Here is a 13,684-nt window from a genome sequence, read left to right as displayed (position 1 = left end):
GAACGATACTCTCCTTCATTATATTATGTATTGTTGACTGATTCTGGTGAACCAGAATGTTATGAAGAAGCAGTGCAGGTAGAAATCAAGAAGAAGTGGGAGCAAGCCATGAAAGAAGAGATGGACTCCTTAGCACATAACTAGACTTGGGACTTAGTCAGGTTGCCTGCAGGTAAAATAGCATTGCAGAATAAATTGGTTTACAAGTTGAAGGAAGAAGATGGAGGTAGAAAAATTTATAAAGCTAGACTTGTGGTGAAAGAGTTTGCACAGAAAAAGGTATAGAATTTGATGAGATATTCTCTCCTATTGTGAAAATGACTTCAATCAGAACTATTTTAAGTCTAGCAACAGCTGAAGATTTTCATCTTGAGAAATTAGATGTAAAGACAACATTTCTCCATGAGGATTTGGAGGAAGAGATATATATGTAGAAACCACAAGGATATGAGGTAAAAGGGAAGGAGAAACTAGTTTGCAGGTTGAAGAAGAGCTTGTATGGCTTAAAACATGCTCCAAGGTAGTGGTATCTAAAATTTGACTGGTTTATGTCTAAACAAGGTTATACTAGGTGTCACATTGATCATTGTGTTTATCTCAAAAGGCAAAATGATGGTAGCTATATTATATTGGTATTGTATGTAGATGACATGCTTGTTGCTGGTTCTAACTTGCAGGAAATAAATGTGCTCAAAAGGAAATTGGCAAAGTCATTTGCAATGAAGGATTTGGGTGCTGCAAAAAAAATCCTTGGTATGAAAATAACTAGAGATGGGAAGAATTGCAAATTAACATTGTCCCAAAGTGAGTACATAGAAAAGGTGTCTAAAAGGTTTAATATGCAAAATGCAAAACCTGTTAGTATACCTTTAGCTAGCCATTTCAAATTAAGTAAGGAGTCGTGTCCCAAGACTCAGGAAGAAATGGCTCATATGTTTAAAGTTCCATATGCATCAGCAGTTTGAAGCTTAATGTATGCAATGGTCCGCACAAGGCCTGCACATGCAGTGGGAGTTGTAAGTAGGTACATGAACAATCCAAGAAAATAACATTGGATGGTGGTGAAGTGGATTCTCAGGTATTTGAGAGGTACCACAAATCAAGCATTATGCTTTGGTGGTTCAAACATTGCTCTATAGGGATACGTTGATGCAGATATGGTTGGTGATAGAGATAATAGGAGGAGCACAACAAGATATGTATTTACTGTAGGTGGAACAACTATCAGTTGGGTTTCAAAATCCAAAGTGTTGTTGCACTTTCAACAACAGAAGCAGAGTATGTTGCTGCTACAGAGGCTAGTAAAGAAATGATTTGGTTACAAAGGTTTCTGGATGAATTGGGTAAGAAGAAGGAGTTCGGCAGGTTATACAGTGACAACCAGAGTGCCATACATCTTGCAAATAACTCTACATTTCATTCCAAAACTAAACATATACAGCTCAAGTACCATTTCATACGGTCAGCATTGGAAGATGGAGAGTTGAAGCTGGTTTAAGATACACACTAGCCAGAATCCTGCAGATATGCTAAAAAAAGTTGTAACCAGGGAGAAATTGAGAATATGCTCAGTTTCAATTGGTCTTCAAGTATGATGAAGAAGATGAGAAACAGCCAGGTCCAAGGTGAAGTCATTATCTAGCAAAAGAAGCAGTGGTGGAGTTTCTATAATAAGTCTCCAAGTGGGAGATTGTTGGGTGTGGAGCCTGATTATCTTCTGTATTCAAAGGTCTCAGCCGTATGTATACCCCAGGAAGACTGAAGATAATATTTTTTCCAAAAAGAATTTAAGATCATCATGATCTATTTTTACCTTGAAGTGTCTTCCCATTAGGTAAGGTCATCATTTCTTTAGTGCATGTAGTATTGCCAATATTTCCTTCTCACAAATATGCTTGTGTAAAGGGCTTCCCTTGATTGGAAGAAGTACAAAAGAAATGGGTCTTCCATCTTGCATTAAAACAAAACCAATTCTATTTCATGAGGCATCACATTCTACAATAAAGTTTTTTGTGAAGTCTGGTGTAACTAAGATCAGTTCTTGGCACATTGCCTCTTTATGATGTTCAAAGGCCTTAATTTCTTTTCGAGTCCAAAAATGCATCTTTATTTAGTAATTTTGTTAGAGGCATCGCTATTCTCCCATAATTCTTAACAAAATTGCGATAATACCCTATCAACCCGAAAAATCCTCTAAGATGCTTTAAGGTTGTGAGGATTTTCCATTACTTAATGGGTTTATTTTTTTTATGCTCTGCCTAACACCCTCATGAGATATAATATGACCCAAATATTCCACCTCCTATACTCCAAATAAATATTTGGAGGTTTTTGCATATAATTGTTTCTCCTCCAATAGTTTTAGCACCTTGTAATGTTGAACATGATCCTTCCAAGACTTGTTGTACATTAGTATATCATCAAAAAATACTAACACAAATGTTCTAAGGTTTTGCAAATGGAATTCATCGAGCCTTTAAATGTGGAAGGTGCATTAGTAAGACCTAAAGTCCTGATTAAAAAATCTTAATGACCTTCATGAGTTCTGAATGTTATTTTTGGAATGACTTCAGTCATCATTCTAATTTGATGATATATTGAACAAAGATCTAGCTTGGTGAAGTAAATTGCTCCATATAATTCATCAAACAATTCCTCAATGAAAGGAATGGGAAATTTATCTTTAATAGTGAGCATGTTGAGCTCCCTATAATCCGGCCACATATGCCATGATCCATCCTTCTTATGAACCAATAATACTATAGCAAAGAAAGAACTTTCATTAGGTTGAATTATATTGACTTGTAGCATTCCTATGACCATATGTTCAATTTCACTCTTTTGGTTATAGGGATATCTGTAAGTCCTAATGTTTGGAGGAACATTTCCTCGGATCAATTGAATAACATGATCATAATCATGAATACGTGGGAGGCCTTTCAAAGTATCAAATACCTTGGAATGATTGTCCAAGACTTTTTGGAGATATGGAAAAATAGATGATTTCGATGTTTGAATATCTAGTGAGAATAATTGTGCAATTACACTCCATTTTTATTTCTTCAAAATATTTTTCATGTTATTAGAGTTGATTACCTTCCCTAGTTCCCCTGCGATACTCCTTAATTCAATTTCATTTCCTTCCCAAAAAAAACCAAGAAGAGTTCTTGAAAGTTAAAAGTTATTGTCCCCAAATATTGTAACCATTGGACTCCTAGTACAACATCAACACCACCCATTGGAATGGAAAGTATAGTATTATTCAAAACATATTCCCCCATGGTTAACTTGATATTATGGAACTTTCCAAAGCAATTTATAGTTTGTCCATTTGCAATCATCATGTTATAACTCAGAAGTTTTCCCTAGAGGTTATAAAAAGAAGGAATAATCTGAGGTAATCACAAACCTAATATTTTAGACTTGAGTTCTATCCAAACTAAGTCTAGAGAGGGCTCTCTCTGTATAATTTAACTTTGTTTTGGGTGGGATTTTAGGCTAGTTTTTAGTGCTCATGAGGTTTTGACTTTGATTGGGTGGTGGAATTCTGGTAACAGATGGAAAAAGAAGGCCTTCAAGCCATTGAGCTATGGAGTCAATCAAAGAGTGGCTTAACCGAATCAAATCAATTCCTAAAGGAAGAGTTCACAGGGCAGGTTAGCATGGAAAAAAGAAAATTTGCAGGTTCAAATGGATGAGGTAGTCCTAACCAGGGTGAAAGGGAAATGAGGAATCCTTAAACCAGGATCAAGATGAAGAACAGAAGGATGATAAGTAGCAAAGGGCAACAAAGAACCCTTTACTATGGACCAAAGGGGGTGAAACGACGGAAGTAAGGGAGAAATTAAGAATTCCCAGACTAAGATAGCTAGTAGAAAACAACGAGAAAGTAAACAATCAAGACAGAGAGCATTAAAGCTAATTCTGAAATATCATTCCTCGTTTACCATTCAAATTTCATAGAGACATATGTGAATATTTATAAACATGAAGAGAAAATAGTAATAAACATGAAGAGATAATACTTATTTGATTTCCACTGTGCACAAGACTCTTGTGAAATGTCTTTAACTTTATTCCATGATCTAGCAAGCCAATCCAGTCTCGATTACAATAGCTCCTTAACTTGATATGAAATGTCTATAGAAATGTCTTTGAATCCACCCTAGTTACTTCGAAATGTGAAGTATTTATACAAAAAATATTACAAAATATCTCATAATAGTTTGAGAATTATTCTAGGAAATCAAAAATATCTTCAAGCATGAAGATAGAGACAGATGGAAAATTGCTTCTTGCTGTCCCTTTTATTGTGATTGTGCTGGCTATTATAGTTCGAATTTGGCTCTTTCAATTGATTGATATTTGTGTGCTAGAATCACTTTATGTCTTTAACCTACTGATACTCTTTACCTAATACACTTTTACCCTATTTCATCTGTTTTATCCTATTTCCATCAGATTTACTGCAGTAACTTTATAGTAAATCTGTTAAATTTACCCACCATTCATTTTCAGGTAATTTTATCTTCAACATCTTTCGATATGTCTCATTAGTTTCGGTGTGCTTGGAAAAATTTAGCTTATTTACAAATAGATGCTTTACTTCATGCTCTAGGAAGAACATATTTTCTATATTGTCATACAATACCTTTCCTGTGGGTAAACCTTTTACCCCTGAGGTGCTAGCTTGGTCCTTGGCTAACTTGTTTAGTCTTTCAACGTATTGCTCTTGGGTCATAAGTTTGTCATGGATAACCATAGGATTGAACCTATCAACATCAACTTGCATGCTTTGGTATTTCTTCCCAAGATTGAGCATAAGGTTCCTTTTAGTAATAACCTTCTTGATTTCTATGATGGTTCCTATCCTATCTTCTATGCCCAGTTCATCCAGCTGATACATGTTCTTGTTGTTCAATAATTTTATTAGTTGGTTGGCCTCCTTAGGTAGGTCTCCCATATCTCCTCTTGTCTTTTGAATTGCTTCAGTGGCCACTTTCACTAGTTCAGTCTGCTAAAAAAATTAATTTTAACTGAGGGCCAAACATCATTTACAGAGTCAATGATGTTGGACCAGAGCATCTCCTTTATTTGTCCTGGTGGTTGTTGCAATGTTAAGTCCTTTTCAACGAATTTTATTCTTTCATCCATTCTTTGCCTCTTCTGAGCATCGTCCTTCTACTGTATTTGTGTAATCTTGCAGTCAGTTTCCAAGCTTGACACTTTTTCTCTAACCCTTTTAAGCTCTATAGCTTGGATGGTCGTTTCCTCCATGGCTTTTACTAATTCAGCTATCTTCTCTGTAGATGAACCTGCACTTGTAGATGTACCTATGACTGGCATGGCTGTAGCTGGTGGAATTGTTGGTGCTAAGGAAGTAGCCAATGTAGAGGGCAATGTTGTAGAGACTGTAGGAATGACAGTTTGTGAAGTGGCGGCCAACTCACTCTATTTATACTGCATTAAGTTGTCTAGCTCTTTCTCTGTTTCCTTTTATTGATCATTTAGCTTAAGGACTGAGTCCATAAGCTCCTCCTACTCCTTCTAGGTTTCTAGTACTTCAGTTGTTTGTGGATGATGCAACTGAGGGATTTTGAGTTGCTTTTTCAAGGCAGTTATGTCATCATTTTTCTTTGTGATTAGCCTTTCTGCAACCTTTACATCCTTGGGATCATGCCTCAACTCTTTGATTAGGTCCTCTAAGGACTTTATCCTAGTATCCTTCGCCTGTGAAGAGGCCTTTTCTAGTTGGAATTGCACTGATATATTATTCAGCGAATTTTGTAGTTGATGTGCTGCAATGGCCTCGCTAGTCAATGTGGAATATACCACTTCTCTGGTCTGTTTATGCAATTCTATTTGGTCGATATCCTTCGCCAACACCTCAAAATCTGTCTTCAAGTAATCTGCTATAGACCTGGGCTATTGTATAGTAGGCTTCACGAAATTCATTTGCATCTTACCTTCTTTTACATCAAAGGCTCACATTAGCCTTGTTTGATTAGTGGGAGCCATTTTAAGGTATTGTGCATAGCTCTAAGCCTTCAACCTTTCATTTCTAGGCTTTATCTCTTTGTATTTTCTCTAATGTCCTGGTCCTAGCTAGTTGGAGCCCTGAATTAGGATACTTCCACGCTCTATTGTCTTTCCAGCATTTGAGCTTGTGTAGTGGAAGGTTCTTGTGTTCCCCTCGAGGGAGTGGATTGCTTTCTCTCTACCCTTTCTGTACCTGTGGTTCCAGTTGTTTCCTCTGTGAACTCTTGTTCTAAGAAAGGATTTAACCTTTTCCTTTTGACATAAGTGTGTGTAATAGGTTTGCTAGAAGGAGTGATCTCCTCCCTGTCTCTTTTGGGATTCTTCTCCTCATTTAGAGGAGTCTATACAATAGGAGGAGAACCCATGATGTGTTCTGGCTAAGCCAACTCTTCTGATATGTCTAGTTGCTCTGATTCTTCTTGCTCTTGAGGTCCTTCTTCTACTTGTTGCTCATTGTTTTCTTGTGTTTCCCTTTGTGCTTGGGATTCTCCTGGTACATGTACAAAGGAATCTTCATCAAGTCTCCTCTCTAGATCAATTAATACATTATCGACAACAAATTATGTGCTATATCTGTCTACTAAAGTGTTCTCCACCCATTCAAGTCGATTTTCATACTATTCTATCTCAGGAATTCTGTGGTGGATATAGGGAGACAATTTTTTCTTTTGTCTTCTATTGCAGATGAAATCAAAAGGGTCATATCTCCATATGAAACTCGGTTTCAGTTTGAGCCTTTGAAGGATTTTTTCTGCTTCTCTTCCCGCTTCCCTACTGTTGCATATAAAGGGGCCAAGCTGATCTTTTATTCTGAGTTGAGCTTTCTTCTTGGCCTTTACAAAATGTAACTCATCTGAATTAGTTATTTGCTTGTAGTACTCCAAAGCAAATAATCTCATGGGGAGGTATCTTGGTAGTTTTTAGGGTGCTAATTCACAGCCATATATTCTGATTTCAGTGTGATTTTGGTACAAGTACCAATATCCCACTCTGTATTGTTTGGACAGCCATAGGACCCTCTTGATATCTGCACTGATCCTAGGGGGAGGACTTCCTAACAACATGGTTACCACTGGGTGCATAAAAAGATCTATGAAATCCATATAAATATATGGAGATTCATATTGGTGGATTAATGGGGTCTAGAAGATCACTATTCTTGGGTTGCCTCTGGTATCAAGATTTTGAAGTGTGAATGGAAATTTATCAGCTTGATATTATAGGAAAAGATGATATAAAACTGATGAGTACTTGAATAATCTTTCATTTTCCATTCTCATGAATTGATCATGCATTTTATCTACAATGAATTTGGCATAATCAAACATGATGGCAGGGGGTTGTCCAGGAGTGTAAATGGACATGAAGGCTACAATAATATCATCAACATACTCACTGGTAGTAAAGCCTAAAACACTAGATATCATTTATATAATGTCTCAGCCAAGTTCAGAGAATATGGTCCACATATATGGCGGAGGGTCCTTTGGAATGTATTTCTCTTCCCTAATGAAGGTCTAGAATAATTGAGCAAGTTTGATGGAGGTGATTCTAGGGAATCTGTCAAGTAGCTCTCCAACAGAAATGGGGGTCGGGCTTTTCCCTAGTTGCAACTACAGTATTTCATTGATGTATTTAGCAGTGATGGTGAATAATACAGTATGGTCAGAAGTCATCATTTCTCTTTGGTTGGGACTGTAGTTCATATGGAAATAGTGGAAAATTTGAGGAAAGATATGAACTCTAGGGAATTGGTACTTGGGAAAATTTGATTCCCAAAGACATATTTTGTCTGCGTGGTTTAATTACTGGTCTCTGTACCTGCAGTATAATTTCAATCGGGATTCATGGCCAGAGGTGTCTTTAATTTGGAAGTCTTTGTCTGCTAAAGGGAGATGGTCTAAGTCCCGGTGGGGAGTGGTAATTGGGCAAACATCCATTGCAATTGGAGCAACTATTCTTGGTTCTTGTGGGTTCAAGAACGGGGACAAAGGGTTTTTAGTCAAATTGGGGGAAAATTGGTTTAATTTAGAGTAGTTTGGTGTTGTTGGGCAATTGTTTTACTTAATTACTTAAAAACTTAAAGCAATTGAGTAACAAGTTTGGGAATTAGATAGGTTTTATCCATAAATTTAGATAATTACTTGGTTTTTTCCCTAAATGGGTCGATGGATGACTAAGTACAGGCATAGGAGGTGTAGGTGGCTGAAGGGTGGACTGGAAGTTTTGGCAGATTCAGCAGGTTGGCAGTTGGATGTGGGTTGACGGTTGCATGCACTTTGTTGCTTGCATGGAGGTTTGAGCGTCTTTTTCATGATGAAAATAAAAACAATGAGTTTCTTTAGTTTTATTGGTAAATTCAACTGTTTTGGCAGGTACACAGGGGACAAGTACAATTGAATTTTAGCGGGAGACGAGATGTTTTTGTTGTCTAGCAGAAGGCGGTAAGCAGGTTTTGGTCGCACCGCTTTTGGGCTAGGGTGTTTTTGGGGGAAGGTCACTCGATACCATTTATCGGGGCCCAAAGTGAAACCACCCATATCGGGAGGGTAAAGGTTGAGCTACGAAGGCTGCCCGATATGATTGATAGCCGTTGGATTAAAGGGCACCAATCGAACGGTGGTCGGGGCGGGGTTTTGTCACAAGGTTTAATGGAGGGGCCTGGTGGAGTTTAAGTAGTGTCATGATTAAGTTAATTAGAGATTATGGTGTGGTTAGGGCATGGGGGCGATTTCATTAGTGGGGTCGATTATTAATTAACCGTAGATCGGTTAATTAATCTCTTTTATTTGGATATGGTTTTTATAAAGTTTCTATTTCAAGCTTTTTCAGGGCGAGATATTAATATAAGGGTTTTTTATTATATAACTATACGGGGAGGGTTTAATTCTTTGGGAATTAATATACATATAAGTGTTAGAAGTTAATATGATATTGGTGGAGAATGAATAAAGCGATAAGTATAATGCATTTCATTCTTTTGTTTTTTCACAAACACATTATACTTAGGTTAAATTATTATTTTTGGTTTTTTATGAGGTAAAGGGTCTTTTCGTGGGGGAATGATCACTTTTTCTATGATAACAAGGTTTTATTATTATAGAAAGGGGTTTATTAGGGGAAAATGATGTTTTTCTTAGGAAAAGGGATTTGTTGGGGAATATGAGTGAAATTTGAAGGGGGTGAATGCTTATGAGGGGAATTTTAGTACTTAAGACCTATAAGTCATTGGGCCAAGGTTCTGATCCCTCCAGAAGTCAGAGAAATGCTCTAAGCCCCTTTAACTTAAGATTTTAGGTACTTTAACACTTTTCTTGGAAATTAGTTAAATGGAAAATGTAATGAATGAGGGAGGTTAATCAATTGACTTTGTATACTTTGATAAACGCTCAATTTTCATCCATACTTAGAACTTTGATGATGAAGGTGAATTAATATGATCTTATCTGTTATGAAACCAGCTCAAGAAAAGATAGAAAAGAAAGATCAACGCCTTAGAATTCAGCCTCCTCGAGGGGGCAACCTCCTTTACATTACATAAATGAACAATTCTTGGATGATACAAATGAAAAAACCTCCTTTCTATATATAGGAGTCTAAGGAGTCACAATATAATCCAGCCGACCTAACAATAATAATATAAATCCACAAAAATAACAATAGAGGGATTCTATGGGCACATTAATAACAATATGGGGGTAATGGGGGCACAACAATATAAATAAGGGGTATAACTACAATAGTAATGGGGTAATCACTAGTATTATAGGGACCCAACATGCCCCTCTCCTTCAAAAAAGTGTTGTCCTCAACGCTTGAGTAGTTCTGGATACTTCTGCATAAAATTCTCATCCTCCCATGTGGAATCTTCAGCGGATAAGTTCTTCCACTTGATAAGGTACTCTGAAATTGATCGATTTCGTAGCTGTCGAGTTCTTGTTTCTATAACTGCTTCTGGTTCCAATATAATTTTTCCTTCCTCGTCAAGTTCTGGCAATATTTTTTGAACTGGGAGCTTGTCACCTATAACCTTCTTTAAGCATGAAACATGGAAAACTGGGTGCAATCGAGAAGCTGCAGGAAGCTCCAATTTGTATGCCATAGTACCAATCTTTTGCAACACCTTGTATGGACCATAATACTTTGGTGATAATTTATTATCCTTCTTAGCTTGCTTGAGGGACATTTGCTTATATGGTTGTAGCCGTAGGAATACCCAATCACCTACATCAAAACTTCTTTCACTGCGATGTTGATCTGCCTGTTGTTTCATTCTATTTTGTGCCAACACGAGGTTATCCTTTAAGAGTTGGAGGACTTGTTGTTGATGTTCGATGTGATGTTCCACTGCTTGAACCTTAGAATTTTCTCTTAAATATGATGTGATGGATGGTGGTTGATACCCATAAAGTGCCATAAATGGGGTCATTTTTGTTGCTGTATGAAAGGAAGTGTTATACCACCATTCAGCCAGAGGCAACCATTTGACCCATTGTGTCTGTTTATCAGATACAAAGCAACGAAGATATCCTTCCAAACATTTGTTTACTATCTCAGTTTGCCCATCAGATTGAGGATGATAAGATGAGCTATGAGCTAACTGAGTACCAAGACAAGAAAATAATTCTGTCCAAAAATTTCCAGTGAAAATGGGATCTCTGTCACTTACAATAATCTTTGGGTTTCCATGTAGCTTTTGAATTGTTTCCATAAATGCAGTAGAAACTGTACTGGCTTTAAATGGATGTGATAATGCACAAAAGTGTGCATACTTGGTAAGTCTGTCAACTACCACCATGATGACACTCTTTCCCTCAGACTTGGGTAAACCTGTGATAAAATCCATTGAAACCTCCTCCCAACGTTGGCTTGGAATGGATAAAGGTTGTAATAGACCCGGTGTCTTAATTTTTTCAACTTTATTTTGTTGGCAAACCAAACATTCTGCCACAAACTTTTGAATATCTGATTTAAGGCCATCCCAAAAAAATTCCTTCTTAACCCTGTGGTAAGTTTTTAAAAATCCTGAGTGCCCTCCTAAGGGAGAAGTGTGCAATTCCATAAGAATCTTTTGTTTTAGCTGGGAATTCTTACAGAGGTATAAGCGATCTTTGTACCATAACGAATCATTTTTCCAGCTAAATGTATCAGACGTACTGGAATCTTGTTGTAGCTTTCGAATAAGTGCCCACACTTCTTCGTCATTCTTCCATTCCTCCCTTGCTTCATTTATCCAATCTGGTTGGATAATAGAAATGTGCACAAAAATGCTTCCACATCCTCATCCTTCCTTGAGAGTGCATCTGCCACCACATTTTGCTTCCCTTTTTTGTAGATGATTTCAAAGTCATAACCCAACATCTTTGTGACCCACTTTTGTTGCTCTTCAGAGGATAATCTTTGTTCTAAAAAGTATTTAAGGCTATCATGATCCGTTTTTACCTTGAAGTGTCTTCCCATTAGGTAGGGTCGCCATTTCTTAAGTGCATGGAGTATTGCCAACATTTCCTTCTCATAAATAGCTTTGCTTAAAAACTTTCCCTTGATTGGACGACTTTCAAAAGCAATGGGTCTTTCATCTTGCATTAGAACAACACCAATTCCATTTCCTGAAGCATCACATTCCACAATAAAGGTTTTTGTGAAGTCCGGTGTAGCTAAGACCGGTGCTTGGCACATTGCCTCTTTAAGATGTTCAAAGGCCTTTGTTGCTTCCGGAGTCCATGAAAATGCATCTTTCTTCAATAATGTTGTTAGAGGTGCTGCTATTCTCCCATAATTCTTAACAAACTTGCGATAATACCCTGTCAACCCAAGAAATCCTCGCAAATGCTTTATGGATGTGGGGATTTTCCATTCCTTAATGGCTTTAATTTTGCTAGGGTCTACCTTAACTCCTTCATGAGATACAATATGACCCAAATATTCCACCTCCTGGACTCCAAAGAAACATTTGGATCTTTTTGCATATAATTGTTTCTCCTCCAATAGTTGTAGCACCCTGTCAACATGTTCAACATGATCCTTCCAAGACTTGCTGTAGATTAGTATATCATCAAAAAATACTAACACAAATTTTCTAAGGAATGGTTTGAAAATTGAATTCATCAAACCTTGAAATGTTGAAGGTGCATTGGTAAGGCCAAAAGGCATGACCAAAAATTCATAATGACCCTCATGAGTTCTAAATGCCGTTTTCGGAATGTCTTCAATCTTCATTCTGATTTGATGATATCCTGAACGAAGATCCAACTTGGTGAAGTAAATTGATCCATGCAATTCATCCAGTAATTCATCAATGACAGGAATGGGGAACTTATCTTTAATAGTGAGCTTGTTGAGCTCCCTATAATCTGGACACATGCGCCATGATCCATCCTTCTTGTGCACCAATACTACTGGAGCAGAGAAAGAACTTTGACTCGGTTGAATTATACCAGCCTCTAGCATTTCTGCAACCATACGTTCAATTTCACTTTTTTGGACATAGGGATATCTGTACGGCCTGATGTTTGGAGGAACACTTCCTGGAATCAGATGAATAGCATGATCATGATCACGCATAGGTGGGAGACCTTTGGGAGTCTCAAATACCTTGGAATGATTGTCCAGGACTTTTTGGAGATCTGGAGAAATAGATGATTCTAATGTGGAAACATCTAGCGAACATAATTGTGCAATTACACCCTTTGCTCCTTTTTTAGAAGCTTTGTCATACCATTAGAGCTGATTATCTTTCCTGGTTTCCCTGCAATACCCCTTAATTCAACTTCCTTTCCTTCCACAGAAAATTTGATGAAAAGTTCTTGAAAATTAAAAGCTATTGTACCCAAGGATTGTAGCCATTGGACTCCTAGTACAACATCAGCACCTCCCATTGGAATGGAAAGCATTGGGCTAGTCAATACATATTCTCCCATGGATAGCTTGATATTATGGCACTTTCCAGAGAAATTTATTGTTCCTCCATTTGCAATCATCACTTGACACTCTGGTGCTGGATATAGGAAGCAATTCAATTCTTTTGCTACCCTACAATGAATAAAATTGTGGGTGCTTCCTGAATCAATCAACACTATTACCTTTTTCTTCTTGATTTGTCCTTCTATCTTGATGGTTTGAGGAGTGGTAATTCCCACCAATGCATTACAAGATATGGTCGGATTTATTTGTTCTTCATCTAGGCTTTGTTCCTGGAACATATCCTCTTCTTTTGACCTTTCTTGCTCCTTTTCTTCTTCCTCTTCACAATCTATGTAGAATAATTTCTTCTCAGCACACTTATGACCTTTAGTGTATTTGCTATCACAACTGTAACAAAGCCCTTTTGCTCTTTTTTCTTCCAATTGTTGTGGTGTCAACCTTATAGGTTGTGGAAGACTAGGGGCAACAACACTTCCGTCTTTATAGTTGTGAGTGGTATGCTTCCTGGTTGCCATAATTTTGCTTTCCATTTTTCTTGCTAACCTGAATGCCTTCTCTAATGAATCAGGTTCCCAAAGGCGAACATCATGTTGGATATTATCCTTTAAAGACCCTATGAACACATCAATCCTATGCTCCTCTGGAATATCTTTTACCCTTATGTTCAATTTTTGGAACTCCTCAATGTGCTCCATTATTGAACCCTTTTGTTTGAGACTTA

Source organism: Pinus tabuliformis, chromosome 4_1 (assembly GCF_031772625.1).
Source record: "Pinus tabuliformis cultivar Carrire ecotype Pingquan chromosome 4_1, CPIR1, whole genome shotgun sequence".
Lineage (NCBI taxonomy): Eukaryota > Viridiplantae > Streptophyta > Pinopsida > Pinales > Pinaceae > Pinus > Pinus tabuliformis.
Note: the sequence above shows the minus strand (reverse complement) of the source record.